The sequence below is a fragment of the Chanodichthys erythropterus genome, chromosome 14 (assembly GCF_024489055.1).
Source record: "Chanodichthys erythropterus isolate Z2021 chromosome 14, ASM2448905v1, whole genome shotgun sequence".
Classification (NCBI taxonomy): domain Eukaryota; kingdom Metazoa; phylum Chordata; class Actinopteri; order Cypriniformes; family Xenocyprididae; genus Chanodichthys; species Chanodichthys erythropterus.
The window spans coordinates 45,996,737-46,015,356 of record NC_090234.1 but is presented as its reverse complement, the minus strand read 5'-3'; positions in this window follow the sequence as shown (position 1 = coordinate 46,015,356).

Below are 18,620 nucleotides of genomic sequence, written 5' to 3'. Positions count from 1 at the left end.
ATTGTTCTCACCAACATTCATCCTCATAGATCCTATCCTAATCATCCGGCTGCTTCCCATCCATCTCTACAAAGAAACAGAGACTATTAATACAGATTTAAGTTCTTTCAAATGATTTACATTCCATATACTCACCTTTGAGTCACCTGATCTTAGCTACTAATGTCAATAAACATTGTAAATGATATTACCTGTGTTGTCTCCTTCTGTATGCTGACAATAATAGTAATATAACTGTTGTAAGGTCAATTCAAAATATGTGTTCATTCATTAACAGATTAAAAAAAAAAAGGAAGGATGAAACAAATAACACCCATCTCCCAATCACTTGTCAATATTTATTTTACTCTGCAAAAGTGCAGCGTTAGATACTGTAAAGCATCACTGCCATCACATACAGTACTGGAAGTTAGTACTGCATAGGTTCTATGCATTTTAATGAACTTAATGAATTTGCAATTCACAAAAAAATAAAAAATAAATAATAATAATAATAAATCTGTATTGAATCACCTATTGCAATTTTAATAGAAAGTATTTGCACCTGGATGAATATTAAATATATTTTGATTGAGGGAGCATTTACACGACACCATTTTCAACTAAAAATGGAAACTCTTTGGGGCGGTTTCCCGGACAGGGTTTAAATTGAGCCAGGATAGGCCTTAATCCAGAATAGTTAATCGTGGTTTAAAAAATGGCTTTCTCAAACACTGATTAAGTTCAGATTACTAAAACCTGGACTATGGAGTCCTGAATTAAAATAAACTAGATTAATTTAAATCCAACTGTGCTAATCTGAATTAGTATTAGTGAATTAGAGAGGCTGCCTGTAAAACATGGAATACAAAAAAAAAAGAAAAAAATCCTGGAAATCTGTTTGTAATGGATTCCCTTTAAATAGATGAATTCTAAATATATATAATAATCATATGATTATTAATTCTTTTGTTTTGTCCTTTACATAGCAACAAACTAAACATAACTATTTACATATGTGATAATCGGTGTCTAGAAATGATACGGATTTGACCAAAAGCACTATCATAGTGGTTGTTTCATTATATATGTATTTAAAAAACAAACAAACAAAAAAAACAAAAACAGAATAATTCTTGTTAGCTGGTCCTCAACCCAAGCACAAGCTCAACACTTCACCACAACGGTAATCACCCAAAAAACATTAACAACATAAAAAAAAAAAAAAATACATGATAGAATATTAAACAATAAGAAGTCTCTCCATATTCTCATCTTTCTAAAAAAATGCATAAAATAACACTTTTTCAAAATTTACTCTCCAACTTCAGCCCGGTGCAAAGCATGATGGGAAGTGAAAGTCCTGTTTGATTGGGTTACTTGACTGAGACACGTTATTTTAAAATGAAAACATCAAGTGAGTTCTAGTAACCATTTCATTTTTACACACTATTTTTAAGAAATCCTCAATGGCGAAATACATGACTTGAAAAAATATTCTGCAGTTGTATTTGAAATGTTTTAACTAATCATCTTGTAATGAATGTCATTTCAGTTCTACTTTCTGAGTATGAATTATCATATGCAGTAAAAGACAACAATACTCAAGCACTGTAAAAGGTTTTGCTACTAACTAAACTGACTGACTTCTCTTCATATCAGTCTCTTCAGACCTTACTGTACATGATTTATGAGCTTTAACAACTTTTGACCTCCTAACTGAACTCCTTTCCACAAACCGATCATAGAAATAAAAACAGAAAATAAAAATGGTAACACTTTACAATGAGGTCTCATTTATTAACATTAATGTATTAACCAACATCAACTAACAATGAGCAATATATTTGCTACAGTATTTATTAATCTTTGTTTGTTAATTAATAAAAAAAATGGTCATTCATTGTTAGTTCATGATAGTTCACAGTGCATTAACTAATGTTAACATGAAACCTTACTGGTTGTGCTTTCATATTGAGAGATATCTGTATTAATCAGGGAGCCGCTTTCAAAATGCGGGGTATTGAAATCGCGTTTGAATGCGCGCTCGTGTTTACTTTCACTTTCACGATCGCGCGTAACTCTATAAATATGGAGCGGCGGCGACCGTTATCCAACTGAATTATTTATTTATTTTTTATTTTTTTTTAAATACAAAGCAAAATGACAGGAGAGGCGTAATGTAAACGAAGCGGTGGCATATTCTTTCCTAATCATCCTAACACTCTGTCATGGCAACATCACAAGACTACTTTTCGCCCCAACGAGAAATCTCGTCACATATTAGTCCCGTGAGATCTCGTGCCACGAGATCTTGTCACACCCCTATCTGTTAGTATTTGATAGAATCCATGATGCCATGTATCTGAACAAGATGTCCAGGACCTCCAGCAAAAAAAAAAAAAAAATAGGCTCACAGCATTAAAGATCCAGCAGCATATTTAACCGTGAACTGAACTTTTAAACCTGCATCCTGGTAGGTTTAATTTAAGCCTCAATTTAGGAGTAGCTCTAGTCTTCAGCTTATTAAAATCTGGACTAGACTAAGTCTAGGACTATTTTAAACCATGACAGAGAAAGCAAATTTCTGTTATTCTGGTTTAAAGGGCCATTTTATCCAAGGACTAGGCTTAATCTCTGTCCGGGAAACCTCCCCTTTGTGTTTTAGGCTTTAATTTACACAACAATGGTGTTTTGGGGGCCTGAAAATGCAAACTTTTGAAAATGGGTTTCAAAATGCACATTTTTGAATATGATACCATTATCGTCTCGTGTAAACTACAAAGATACCATGAGAATGCGTTTTACGTGTTTAGTCTTACAGGTGCATGGTGTTTCAGTGCAATGAAGTGACGTTGCACTGGCCTGCCATGCATAATACAGCAGTTTTAGTCATTTTTTGCAGATCTGTGTGAATGGGGATCATTTTGACAATGTTGTCGCCTGTACACAAAAAACACAAAGGTAAAACTTTTCTGTTTTTAGTATATCATTGTCGTATAAAAATGAAAACCTAAGTTTTTAATCATTGCGTTTATATAATTGCTTGGCTATTATGACGCTAAATCACATACACTACTAAAAGAGTATGTATGCACAGTCATATGTACAGCGATATATACATATCGGTACAGCTCTCACATATTTATGTCAAGTTTTTAAAAAAAGTAAATTCAGGTATATGTCATATATATATATATATATATATATATATATATATATATATATATATATATATATATATATATATATATATATATATATTTGATTAAGGGAGCATTTACACAACACCATTTTCAACTAAAAATGGAAATAGTCGATTGCCTTTCCTCACAGAGTTTAGGTGTATTCGACTTGATGCAGCGCTGTGCAGACTGATTGGTGTATGACATCAAAGAACTACAAGAGCAGTTCAAACCACAGAGGCTTCAAACAATCATCACACCTGGAGGGTGTTCCCATAGCATCAGCTACTGAGACACCATCAAATGAATCTATGAAAGGGTACTCATGATCTACATACAGAAAATAAATGAACATGAAAAAATGCTACATGTGATAAATGTAAATAAGGTTTTTAAGTTTTTATTTAAGAATCTGTACATTTACATGTGTAGGTGCCTGAGTTCATGTGTTTGTGTGTGTGTGTATAGCTGCATGTGTACTACGCATACGTAATGTGTGTGAGAGAGTGTGCATGTGGAAAGACTTAGGGACGCAGGTGCACCCCCATCTGTACACTCCACAGTAAAGAGTGCAGCTGCTGTAAATCAAATATTCTCCCACATCTCTGCAGCCTAACTCAGACTAATAACATGTACGTCAGAGCGGCCACACAGAGGTGCCCTTACAAGGGACAGGATGAGGAGAAGAGAGATGAATAGGAGGGATGAAAGGAAAGAAAGAAGTATAGAATGTACAAGAGAAGATTAAAGAATAACTAATGATTGATAGTATTTGTGACATAGCTTGTGATGCCTTTATATTAAACAATTATAAGTGTCATTTAATGAAAACATCATCCATATTGCACATACACAAAGATCATGCTTGTTCTGAGCTTTCAGAAAATAACTGATATTTCTCTGTTGATTTGAAAAAGAATCCTAAAATGTACCAGTTAATGCTATGTTCCACAAACAGGGTATGAAAATATTAAACTAAAAGTCTCTTTTTTTTTGTATATTGTTGTTGTTGTTGTTGTTGTTCAACAAAGTGTCAGTGAAAAGAAATACTTAAACTAATATAATAATAATAATGCTAATTCTCAACCAGAAGAGGTCAAACTAATTATTATTATAATGGCTTTTTTATTTAATCTTTATTTTTTATATAATAGCAATTTTGCCAAAATCTGGAACATTATGTCTGGATGAAGTTTAAAACCCTGATTTATGTAATTTCATTATTTTCTAGCTATAAACATCAATATAGCTAGAAGTAAACAAGTAATAATGCATAATAAAAAATAAAACGGTTAACAAACGGTATAAATTGTGTAAAAATTGAGAACATTTAATTAGATTATTTACTTTGTAATGGAAGTTTGATATAGTTTTTTTCTTTTTTTTTTTTACACAAATAATGCCACAGCACAGCAAGATACAACAACATAAGAAGCTTTAGGGAAAGTGCAGACATCCGCCTGCTTCCTACATGTTGAGTCTTGAGTGATTCAGTTTTAGGGCCAATCCATTCTGAATGGAAACTACTAAAAGCAAAACCTATTTAGATGGGAAGACTTCTCTTGATGCAACATTTGACATGATGCATTTCAGCAGAGCACCTAATTCAGCAGATGCCATATAGGTAGTTCAACTTTACATCTCTGTCTCAAGGACAGACAGAACAAAACCAAATATGTGAAAGATGCTATTTGGAACATACCAAGGCCTGAGTAGATTAGAAAATGTAAATCCATGCAGGTTACACTCAGCAGTACGTCAACAAGGCAACAAAACAGCCATACACGGCACCTGACACAAAGTCAACACTTGGAGCTGCTATTGCTGAAATGAGGAATATAATTTTTGGACTGCAAATTAATGTCTGACACATCAAACTATTAGTACAAAGATACTATATGTTAATTTATATTAATTATTTGTGTTTAAAAATGTTGTTGATTGGTGGATAATGGTAGTCATTTCCTGAACAGAGAAAAACTTAATGATTTGATGTAGAGTAAAGCTTCCAAAAAGTCTGTGCCACCTCATAACGAACAGAACTGCATGGAGACACGAAGATTGAGGGTTCAAATGCAATGTTTTATTAAGGGGTACTCCGCAAATAAGTCCAAAAACAGTCAAATGGTCACACACAGAGTGGGCAGTCCAAACAATGATATCCAAAACACAGGCAAATCGAACAAACAAGGGAAAACACAACAAAACCAAGAAAACTGGAAAACCAAGGCTAGGGAAGCAGTGTTAAAGGAATAGTCCACTTTCAAATAAAAATTTCCTGATAATTTACTCACCCCCATGTCATCCAAGATGTCCATGTCCTTCTTTCTTCAGTCGAAAAGAAATTAAGGTTTTTCATGAAAACATTCCAGGATTATTCTCCTTATAGTGGAGATTATTCTCCTTATATTCTTCAAAAAGCTTACACAAAATGTCCTACATCTTCCCTATTCTATTTATGGAAAGAATGTGCCAGTTACGTTTTTTCCGTAAATTTAATTTGCTGTCTTGTATCAGTAGTAGCACAACAACAACAACAACAACAGCAAATAAAATTGTTATTGTTACAATGAATAAATAATGAATCAAATTTAATTGTTAGTATTGTTGTGGTTTGCATGCTGAATGTTGATGTCTGTGTGTGACTCAAGCAAGGTCAATTGCAAAATATTGTCACAACTACAGGGGGGTTATATCAAACCAATTAAAATGTTGACGTTTCACAAGGTGTTTATGACTAGACTGGGTAAACCCAGCCTGATCTGCCAGCGATTTGATTCCACCCGGCAACTCAGTCTCGAAACCCGTACATTCATTTCTACTGTAGTAATTTTTACTTTGTCCATCCAAGGACACAAAGTAAAACAGGGATTGGTACTCACGTCACCGCTGACGTTGTGATTTTTGGATCACACGTTTCTTAAGGTGTGGTTATTAGTACATCAGATGACCACTTCCCCCCTAGTTCAGGACACCAGTCAAGGTCTTTTACCTTGGTGGTATGAGAACACTGTCAACAGGGGTTTTTCATTTATTTAGAGTTAACGTAAAGTGGTCAGCTGATTTATCTGAAAGATTGGTGAAATTGCTAACTTGTAGAGCCTTTTCTGTATTATCAGCACAAGGAAGACACAAGTGTAATAAAATAAATTGTATTAACAAAAGATAAACAAGAATGACTAACACATCTACTAAATGAATACCATGAATGATAAAGAAATAAAGTGCATAAGATACATAGAATACAAGTGATTAAGTTGGGTGTGGCTATGGAAGAGTTATGTTATCTTATGGAATGATAAATTATTATTATGATATTATTTTCAGTTTCTCTGAAAATAATAAGGTGGAGAACCTTATTATGCAATGAACAAATAAACGAAAGATTATTTGTGATTAACTAACATCAGCTATAATACATCTAATGGGAATTAGGTAATTATATACTGATGATATACAACAATGCCAAGGTCTCTGGAAAGAGGTTTGGTTAAGTGATATTTACGTTCCACTTGGTCGAGTCCGATGACGGTGACGTCTTCCACTGGTTGTGCTGGGTGACAATGCAGTGGGAAGAGGAGCCAGTTTCAGCAATCTTGAACACGAAGCTCTGTGGGATGCTGATCTCCGGGAGCACCAAAGGGTCCTAAAATCTGGAACACGCAGGATGAGGCCCTGGTGTAGGTGCAGAAGGTCCTTAACAATCAAACACGCAGACGAAGGTACCTTGGAGTGAAGATTTGCTCTCCTGAGCTTAACCTTGTTGCAGATGTTGTCACTGTCTCGCTGGATGGAAACTCTGAACGTAGTGTTTGTTGATGTCTCTTTCCTCACAAGCTGGAGGCTTAGAACATGGTCGTCTCTGTTGCTGCCTCACAAGCTGTAGACTCAGATCATGGGATCTGTTGTTGTCTCTCTGGATGGACCAGAGGCTCAGAACGGTGTTGTATCTGTTAATGTCTCATTCCTTACAGGACAGACTCAGAGCGGTATATCTGTTATGCCTCAGCATCGCAAGCCGGGACTCAGAAGCTATATCTGTTATGTCTTCCCCCTTTGAAGGGCAGACTCAGAACCGTGTATCTGTTGTGTCTCACCTGATGGGAGACTCAGAACGGTATATCTGTTATGTCTCACTCCATACAAAGTTGAGGCCCAGTACAAGGAGTTTCTGTTGAAAGGGTACCTTTATCCCTTTCCGATGAGGAGGAGATTGCAATTAGTTGCTTCTCCATTTGAGTGCTGTGATTGGCCACTGGCATCAGAGGGGACACACAAAGTGTGGCCCACCCTTCTCTTCCCTGTGGAACTCATTTGCGTAAAGCACAAAGTTGGAAGTCTTTATTGTGTCTTTAAAGTTTACCAACGCATTTCTCACTTTCCAAACCACCACCAGAATACCTTTGGCAATAAACAAATAGAGACTAAACATGATGGAAGAAGATTGAACTGTCATTCAATTCAAATAAGAATACTTATTTCTGTGAATAAGTTTGAAATGGATGTGTAGTTTGCATCAGTTCTAAGGTTTTCAAATATAGTTTTGAATGGATTTGGATGGATCTTTGTGATCTCTCTTTGTTTCACCCATTGCTGCTAAGGTCCCGAGGAATTTTTATGGCAGTATCTGGCCAACCTTAGGAAGTATTCTCTAGATGGGTGATGGGCAGAAACTGCCTGTGGACCAATGAGAAGTCCTGTCCTTCCCAGGTTTGGTACAAGAGGTCTTCTTCTTGCCCTCTAAGAGGTGTCTGAATGTTGTCCTTACATCTTTATCTGATGGCGTTGGACAGTTTGTTTGTGTTAGTCCACCAAGATCCAATCAAAATGTAGCAAACCTTAGTCCGCTGTTATGGACAGAGAGGGGCCCGGCCATAAACTGGGCCCTAGAATGTGCTGTTCACTACACTGATTGGTTCCTGCAAAAGTGTAACAGGAGCAGTACAGACTGGCTTATCCACCTTGCTCGCTATTGCGGGTATAACATGATGACGATAGAGAAGCAACGGCAAGAACGACCGGCAATCCAATTCCTTTTAACCTCTCGACGATGCTGAATGACTTCTTTAGTTTAGCAAACAAATCGGTCGAGTGGGTGTAAATACCACTCACTTTCATGTTTTTTTTCACAACCTGCAAAAATCACTCGATGCCATTGCTGCTACTGCAAACCGCTGATCAATGCTACAAACCAATACAAACTATAAACCTGTCTGGAGTTTTCGGGTCGCTTTGCAAAGTACGTCACCCGGATCGTTGATCTGATTGGTTGAAGGACTATCCAATTGCGTGAATAATGCTCGTTTATCACACCTCTTGTGCAGTAGAAAATACATACAGACTCTCCAGACCAATGTTCAATTTTAAATTGAGCTTGGTGTGGTGATAGCCAGACAAGTTTATGACATAAGTATTAGCAAAACTCTGGAACAGTCTTCCTAGCGTTGTTCGGGGGGCAGATACACATAACACACTATCACATTTAAATTAAAGGACTGTTAAGCCCTGTTCACACTGCCAGCAACAAGCAGCGACAGGATCCCATTCATTTCAATTGAACGCTGGCAACATCCGGCGACGAGCGACTGTGACCGTTGGCGTCAGAATGTAGGCATGTCAAGCGATGGGAGGCATGTGACAAAAGTTCAGAAATTTTAACTTTATGCAAATGAGGAACGAATTTCGCGAGCAACAACCAATAGAAGTGAAGGCTCTCTCAAGTGCAGGGAAGACAGAGCAATTTCACTGGTTTGACTGTACATACATAGTGAGTTTGATTCATACATTTTGTGCTGTTAATTATATGATGCTGTGAGCAGTTTAGCACTGCTGCAGTTCATGTTACAGTTTTCCCTGCATTGTTTTGATTACTAGGGACAAGAAAATTGATTATTTGTCAAACTCGAATAACATAATTCCTAGTCAAATCAGAATGATTTCTTTGTTCCCTTTCGTGGGAACTATCAACGCTACGTCGGATGACGTGATGGGAACCCTCTGTATTTTGTGTTCGTGAAGCACCTCTGTATCCAACCAATGAAAAGACGTGACGTCAGAGACGGGTGACGTCACAGATCAGGAAGCTATAAAGCACACCTGAACACAAAGCACGCCAGCTTCTGTTGTCTTCAGCAAGCGCTCTCTGTATCTTGTGTGTCTTGTGTGGTGTTGTTTGTCTTATTACATATAAACAAGTCAAGATCTCTTCGTCTGAGGACAAGAGTATCTCACACCAATCCATATATTTATATATAAAAAAGACACGTATTATGGCGAGAAACAGCAGTGAAATGGGAGTCAGCCCAGGCAGCTCTCGAGGGAGCGTCTGTGTGCACTGTAAAAACTCGCTCTCAGGACACTGCTCCAGTGTTCCCCGCGGATCGGGTCCCGCTTCTGCTGAGGCAGGGTGGAGGCTCCATTCGTGGGGTTCACAAATGGATCTGACAGAGGGATTAGAGACGGGCGCGCCTTTTCTCTGCCCTCACCAGCCAGGTTCAGCGCCGTCTCCCAGGTGGAAGCACGCTCTGCGGTTTCTTCCCACGGGTTGAGGCACCGATACTCACATGTCCAGCTCTGAGGAGGTGGATATTGTGATATCGATCTGAGGATCGCCACCTCACAGTCACACACACATATCGTGTTTCAAAATCACACGTTTATAACAAATCAATCGTGAACAGCAGTTTGATTTTCCCCCTGTGCTAAACTACAAAGCGAGTTGGGATACACACGATTTATGTGTTGTTTGCTGGGAGTGGAGCGTGCACGTCAGCTCACAACTGACAGTGACAGTGTTCATTCATAAAAATATCCCGAAGAAAAGTATGCACTAGCGGGAGTTTTGTAGCTCCACTCCTGTTGGCTTTATTCTTTAGGGAATAAAAGTCTATTGCAAAGCTCGAATCTCGCGCTTGCCGAGGCAGCGCGTGGATTGAGTTTTCATTAAAGTATATAGCTCAGATCTTGCGCTTGCCGAGGCAGCGCATAGACTGAATTTTCATTAAAGAATATATGGCTCGGATCTCGCGTTGGCGAGGCAGCGCGTAAATTAAGTCTGCAAGAATGAAAATACAGCTCGGGTCTTGCGTTTGCCGAGGCTGCGCATATATCACGTGTCTGTAATTATGCATGTGTGTGTATGTGTATGTATATATTAAGGGATCTGAGTAGACGGGAGTTCCCTTTCTCTCTTTCCCTAAAATACCTTGCGAATTATTACAAGCTATAAATCATTTTTGGATTCTAAATATATTCAGTCTGTTACAAAAAAATATATATATTTATATAAGTACTGGCTGCATTTAATTTGAGGATTAAATGAAATATTGAATACATTCAATTCTGAGGAATTTAAAAGTCCGGAGGTAGGACGGATCTGAGGACCGTCATTATCTCTCGGAAGGCTTCAAAGAAGAGGTCCTGACATTTATAGTGCAGGATCTCTCGAGGGCAGCCCCTTCCGGGGGGATTCAGATATCGGGTCCTCCTCGGTGCCCTCAGGGGACCGTTCTGTCAACCCTGCCACCAAGCGTGAGTCAGGGCACAGCAGTTTCCACCGATCCTCCGAGGAGGGTCAGCCAGCACATGATTCGTCTGTCTGCCGGTGCGCCGCGTCAGATAGACAAGCCAAGCACTCAAAAAACACCAGAGACCAGTCTTGAGAGACTGGTTCCCTTAGTAGAATATTTGGAAGAGTGGAAAAATCTCCCGAATGTTTCGAAGTGGGTGCTGCTCATGATAGAACAGGGCTACAGAATTCAGTTCGGTTCACGACCGCCCAAGTTCAATGGGGTGCTTCCTACGGTGGTAACCCCAGAGCAGTCTCTGGTGATGGAGCAAGAAGTAACGACGCTTTTGCAAAAAGGGGCTATAGAAAGGGTTTCCCCTCCAAGCAAAATGTCGGGCTTTTACAGCCGCTACTTCATTGTTCCGAAGAAGGATGAAGGGTTGCGTCCGATCATAGATTTACGTGTGCTAAATCGATCCGTAAAGAAGCTGAAGTTCAAAATGCTTACACTCAGACAGATCATCCCTCAGATCAGGTCCGAGGACTGGTTTGTAGCGATAGATCTGAAAGACGCATACTTTCATGTATCCATCCATCCTTCACACAGGAAGTTCCTCAGGTTTGCTTTCGGGGGCGAAGCTTACCAATACAGGGGTTCTTCCATTCGGCCTATCCCTCTCACCCTGCATGTTCACGAAGTGCGTGGATGCAGCGCTGGCTCCGCTGATACTCCAGGGCATCTGCGTGCTGAACTATATCGACGATTGGTTGATATTAGCTCAAACAGAACAATTGGCAGTTCAACATCGAGATGTTGTTCTGTCGCACATGAAGAGGCTTGGGCTGAGGCTCAACGCCAAAAAGAGTGTGCTGGTCCCGAGTCAGGTTGCAAACTACTTAGGTGTAATCTGGGATTCCACCACGATGCAGGCGCAGTTGTCCCCTGCTCGTGTGAGTTCCATTCTCGGGCCGTGAAAGGGGTGAAGTTAGGCCAGTCACTCACTGTAAAACAGTTTCAGAGACTGGTGGGTCTGATGGCAGCTGCGTCCAACGTTATTACTTTTGGCATTCTGCACATGAGGACCATCAGCGCTCCTGGCACATACATCGGCTGGAGATGATGGCGGTGTTTCTTGCATTAAAACACTTCCTCCCAGACCTGAGAGATCACCATGTGTTGGTCCACACGGACAGCACTGCGGTGGTCTCATACATCAACCATCAGGGTCGCTGAGAGCAGCTTACATCCCCGGGCGGTTGAATGTGGGAGCGGACGCCCTGTCGAGGCAGGGCGCGAGACCGGGGGAATGGAAACTCCACACCGAGGTGGTGGAGTTGATATGGAAAACTTTCGGTCGAGCTCAAGTCGATCTATTTGTCACAGAGGAGTCAGCTCAGTGCCCTCTGTGGTACTCACTTCAGCACCCAGCACCTCTAGGGCTGGATGCCATGCTACAGACGTGGCTAAGGCCGACCACAATATGGTTTTTCGGACATAATGTCTCTACTTCACGGCACTCCCTTAGAGCTTCCTCTCAGGCAGGATCTCCTGTTTCAAGCGGGCGGCATGATTCTCCATCCCCGCCCAGAAATGTGGAAACTGTGGGCCTGGCCCCTGAGGGGGCAAGGCTCATAGGAACTGGTCTCTCAACCGAGGTTGTGGAGACCATCCTTCACTCCAGAGCTCCCTCCACGAGGAAGTTGTACTTATATAAATGGAAATTGTTCTCTGTGTGGTGTGAACAGCATAATTTGGACCCGGTCCATTCTTCTGTCTTTGATGTGCTTCAGTTCCTTAAGGAAAAGTTCTCGGAAGGTTTAACCCCTTCCACGCTGAAAGTATATGTGGCCGCTATTTCGGCTCATTATATCCCTGTAGGGGGCTCCTCGCTGGGTCGAGACCCCCTAGTAGTACGCTTCCTCCGTGGTGCACTCATGTTGAGACCTGTGGTGTGCACAAAGACCCCGACCTGGGACCTCACTATTGTGCTCCAAGGGCTGGCTGAGGCTCCCTTCGAGCCAATAGAGGACGTGTCAGACAAGTTCTTGACACTTAAAACTATCTTTCTCCTGGCCGTCTCTTCTTTGAAGAGATTTGGTGATTTACAAGCGCTGTCAGTCGCTCCATCTTGTCTTGAGTTTGCACCTGGTATGGTGAAAGCCATACCAGGTGTTCCAAAGGTCCGACGAGGGTCCCAGGCCCCATTGTACTTGAGGCTTTCTGCCTGCCTTCTTTCGCAAACTTGGATCAGGAAAGGAAGAATCTGCTTTGCCCTGTAAGAGCATTAGATGTGTATGTTTACAGAGCTGCCCTGTGGAGAAAAACAGAACAATTGTTTGTATGTTATGGGTCCCCTAAGAAGGGGGGCCCAGCATCTAAACAGCGGATGAGCAAGTGGGTGGTCGAGGCCATCTCACTTGCGTATGACATGGTGGGGCACCCGTGTCCTTTGATGGTGCAGGCTCACTCCACGAGAGGTATGGCCGCGTCCAGAGCTCTCCTATCTGGTGTCTCTATGGACGACATTTGTGGTGCGGCTGGATGGTCATCCCAGCACACCTTTATCAGATTTTACAATCTCCACCTTAACATCACTCCGGGGGTCAGGATGCTACAAGATAGCAGCCAGGCACTTGGAGAGACGGCGTAGTTGGGATTGCGTTCCCATCACGTCATCCGACGTAGCGTCGATAGTTCCCACGAAAGGAAATGTCTCGGGTTACGAGTGTAACCCTTGTTCCATGAGTAAGGGTACGAGACGCTACGTCACGTGGCCGTATCTCCTGCATACCTGGTGCGCTTGCTTCAGACATTTTACAGAAGCTGTCGTGCTTTGTGTTCAGGTGTGCTTTATAGCTTCCTGATCCGTGACGTCACCCGTCTCTGACGTCACGTCTTTTCATTGGTTGGATACAGAGGTGCTTCACGAACACAAAATACAGAGGGTTCCCATCACGTCATCTGACGTAGCGTCTTGTTCCCTTACTCAGGGAACAAGGGTTACACTCGTAACCCGAGACGTTTTGTATATCATTTGTGATTGCATTTTCTATAGATAATATCAGACGTGCAGTCTACCAATGACATTAGAGCGACAGCACTAGGAACGCCCACAAGCGACTTCACAGTACAGAGACTAACGACATGCAACGACAAAGTCGCTGGCGGTGTGAATGGGGCTTTAGGCTGCATAAATGAGGTCAACCGGAACCAGGAACACTTCCCATAACATCTGATGTACTTGTTACATTGTAAGAGGAATGGCTATGCTAATATTAGTCTGTCTGTCCCATTCTTATCCTGTGGTTACTGTAGTCAGCCAGAATCCGGTCCATATCCAGACCAGATGGTGGACCTGCACCTAGAGACGACTACAACAGCCCTGAATATCAGTGGAGACCATGACAACTAGAGTCCTAGAGACAGACCCTCCTGTGAAGACCTTTTCAACTGGACAGCCATTGGCACAGATCCTCAGCGAAGACCACGAGAACCAGACAAATCCTCTGCACAGACTCTATGGCTAGCTTCAACTCCTTCTCCCTCCACATGAAGGTGTGATGTACCCCGATCTTTAAGCAGAAGGAACTGGATGAAATATCCTGAATGATATGATATCAATGATATCAATACACAATTTGACTTGTGATGCAGCCTGAAATTAAAGCACACCATGTTCGTTCATCTGGCCAGAGGAGAACTGGCCCAACTAAGCTTGTTTCTTCCAAGGTTTTTTTCTCCGTTTTTTTTTCTTTTTTTTCTCTGTCACTGATGGAATTCGGGTTCCTTGCTACTGTCACCCTTTGGCTTGCTTAGTTGGGGAAACTTAATATTTGGCAATAATCTTCACTTGAATACACTGACACTATTGGATGGGAACAACTGAGCTGGATGATAACATCCCTGTTTTCTCCAGAACTGCTTTACATATGAATTGAACTCATTCTATAATCGATGAACTTTGCACAGTTATTGAACCATAGTGAATCAACACTGAACTGATTTCAAACGAATCATAACCATTTACTATTGTATTTTTAGAGCTGGTTATAGCAGAATTGAATTCTGTTTGCATTAATATTTTTATTTTTTTTTCCTTTTAATCACTGTAAAGTTGTTTTATGAAACAATCTGTATTGTGTAAAGTGCTACATAAATAAAGGTGACTTGATTTCTGAGAGACGCACAGAGATAGCAATGCGGCTATTTGGTTTGCAATTGTACTGTGCTCATTTCATTCATAGAGTTCATTCGCTTCACACACTCCTTATTGTGTGGTGATTTTAGAGGCTTAAGTATAATATTGTGCTGTCCCCTGGCTCACCTGTTACAGCAAACATGAGTGAATGCGTCTGCCAAATGTTATTCCTATTATTCGGTAGAATTTGTTTTTCGTTTTGAAGCCATTATTTGTGAAATTTCCAAATAAGATATTTGGCTTTGGGCTCATCCCTAATACAGATATTTAACAAGCAAGCAAATACTGTTTGTCACTTAGAGGACAGATAAAGCCATTTTATTGTGTTTATTTTGGTTACAGTTCATCACTACAGTAAATTGTGCAGATATCCCCACACACTCTTTTCCTCAGCTAACACCCAAATCTAGCATAAAAACTAACCAATTATGGCTATAAACATATGCTAGCATTTCCTAAGAATTTACATAAAATATTTACCTCAATAGTCATGGTGTGTATTGAGGATTTGTACATATCATTCCACTTAAGCATAGTAGTAAAGCAAAATCACCTCTTTACCTCACACTCTCACTGCAACAGGAAATGTAAGACATTGTATAATATAATATAATAAACATAGAATGTCTCTTATAAGAAATGTTTCTGATGAAGGATATTATACTACATTTTGTTTGAGTTCTCTTATCATATTGACCAAGCGGCACTGAGTTGTTTCAGTGTAACACTCTACGTCTCTTTGTTTGTGGGGTTCCAGACCTGAGTATGTGACATTCACTAAGAATGTCTATATTCCACATGAAATGTATCTTGTGAATCTATTGTTTTTCCCCTTTCATGTTTGTTATCATTGTAAATGTCTCAGTGAGATTGGTAAAATGGTCTCAATTTCACTGCAGTCACTGGTATTATGAGAAAGATTCAAATCTTAGAAGAATTCTGTTCTCCTTTTTGAGTGGGACCTCTTCAAGTTATCTAATAAAACCTCTCCTCTCCTCTAAAACCAGGTGTTGGTGAAATAAATATTTACAGTCCTTTTGTTCTGGTATGGGTATTTAAGGTAATGTGGTAGAGCAGCCATTTGGGAAATTCTGTAGCCAGAAAGCAGTCCTGGGTGAGTGTCTTAAAAACACCCACACACCACTGTGTGTCCCACGGTCAGGTACTGTATGCATTTCTTACTCTTGAAGTCATCATTGAGCAATTGATGTTATGTATCTATTATTTCTGAATTGGCTTCTATTTTTCTAATTGTGTAATCAGCATAATATTTTCACCTGACAAATAAAATGTTCTTTTTGATTCATTGTATTATTCTTTAATCACTATTTCAAGTAGATTAAAGTGGAGTCTGGTGTTACCACAAATGTGGTCAGGATAGATCATACTGAATTCTCAGTGAATGGAACATGGGGCACACCATTTGAGACTTTATACAATTTCTGACTATCACTGACTTTTGTTAAACTGACTTTTGCAACTTACAAAAACTGTAAGTTGCAGTTTTCGTGGCCAACTTAAAGGTAAATATTCCCCCTACATCCTCTGTCCAAGATCAGAACTGACGAGTTTGTGTCTGTGAAACTACGACCGGTCGGCGCAAGTTCTCTATGCAACATCGGTTCCCTAATGAACAAATAATTGAAAAATAAGGGATACCCAGAATAATCAAATATCTAAATTAATACATAACCAATAGTTATGTTACCAGATTAAGTGCACAGTTAAAGTAAAATTTTACTAATTCTAAAAATTAAATTAACTTCACAGGAGCGCTGAAAAGACATACATGCATTATACCTTTGCCCAGGCCATTGGATTCCACCGTTGGGCTGATGGGTGGTGATCCTTACAAAATAAAAGTGGATTGGGTAGAGGAGTCATGTAACATTGCCTGTTTTTTTTTTTGTTTTGTTTTTTTTTTCTTCTGTATTTTGTGTGATATTGCTTAAATAGATCATTCCAAACATGGTTGACAACAATGCTGCTGACTCATTGTTAGGAAACTGTGTCATTTGTTTGATAATTAAGAGGATAATGAACTTATTCACACTACGCATGCATTTTCAAATGTTCTAAATATTACCTACTATATATGATAAAAATGTATTTACCTTAAATTTGCTTTTCAAAAGTAATTTCACAGTTTACTTAGCTTCATGTTTCCCCTTAAATGTTTAATGGTTTTTATGAGGAAAAAGTTGAATTTGTCTTTGTTGCCACACTTTCTATTTAAACTATATATATATATATATATATATATATATATATATATATATATATATATATATATATATATATATATATATATATATATATATAATATTTTTTTTAACTCTGTAATGCTTGAGCAAAGGTACATTTCTATCATTATTTCACCTATTTTAACCTTATTTTTTTTTTATTTTTTTTTTCTTGCCACAAAGCACAATAATATTTTAATGCATTTCAAAGTATGAATGAACTTACCATTCACTACTGAAACTTTTCTCTTATTCGTTACTGATTATCCAACTGCTAATATCAGATTTGTCCAGTAATAATTATGATAAGGGGGATTTTATGGGCAATTTCCAAGTTGTCATCTCATATTTATTATAATTCCGATAACATATAAAGGCCACCTTGCTGAAATTACCAGGCACTAATTGCAGTGTTTCCTGAGAATGACCCAGCTCTGAAATCAATATAACTAATTAACAGACAGTTCATTAATGACTGATTGAATGGTTTTATAGACAGCATTTAATTAGGTATTGGTTCCAGCCTCAATTCTCATTCTTTTGTACATTGATAATGACCACAGACCTGCAATGGAGAGTCAGAGTGATATAAAAGAGTGGTCTGACAGAGTGCCTCTATTTAGTGCTACAGCTTATCGCTGGAATGGATCTCAATCCACCTAGCATCTATTATACAGCAGTGATTATCTTTAAGGGTGCAGGTGTACAACACTCAAATTACACACTTTTTTTTTTTTTTTTTTTTTTTTTTTTTTTTAAAGATGCTGTGGCTAATGGACAAAAGTGTAGGGATCTCAATGGCAATCCAGGCAAAAAAAAAAAAAAATCTCTTGGGAGAGAGGTGCTCAGTGAGGGTGCATTAACAGGATTTAGACACCACCTCAACACTTTAAAGGATCAGCCAATCAAGACTTCTAATGCTCGGTTCTACTTCACTGCTTGCACAGACGCCGAATTTTACATCTAGAATCTGAAAGAACGGTGGGGGTGGGGGTGGGATAAATGAACCTTCCTTTAAATCCTTTTCAATAAAGGCAGAAGGTGCACTTAAGTCCAGGGTAATTAAAAGTTGAAGAGGCAGAATCAGTTATGTCATTCCTTGATTCTTCACCCAACTTATAATAAGGAAATAATTTAATAATGTGGATAGTGGGGATTATATTGAGCCCTAATGTCCTGAAAGCACATCAAAGACTGTGCATATGTAATATGCTTTAAAACCTGTTTGCTATAAATGATATTGAAATGTCCAATAGTTAGGTTGTCACCAAAAAGAGAAGTACAAATTATTCACAAAATATCCTCAGCTGAGTGTTCTGTAAATGAAATGCATTTTGCGTGCTTTTTTTTTTTTTTTTTTTTTTTTTTTTTTGATATTGATGAAATAAAAAGTACATTCACTGTTGAGTGCAAGAAACAGAATGATTAGTCAGATTACAACTGGCACCCCATACCACAGAACCACAGTGTTTACTCTTTTTAGATAAATAAACCTAAGAATGTCTTA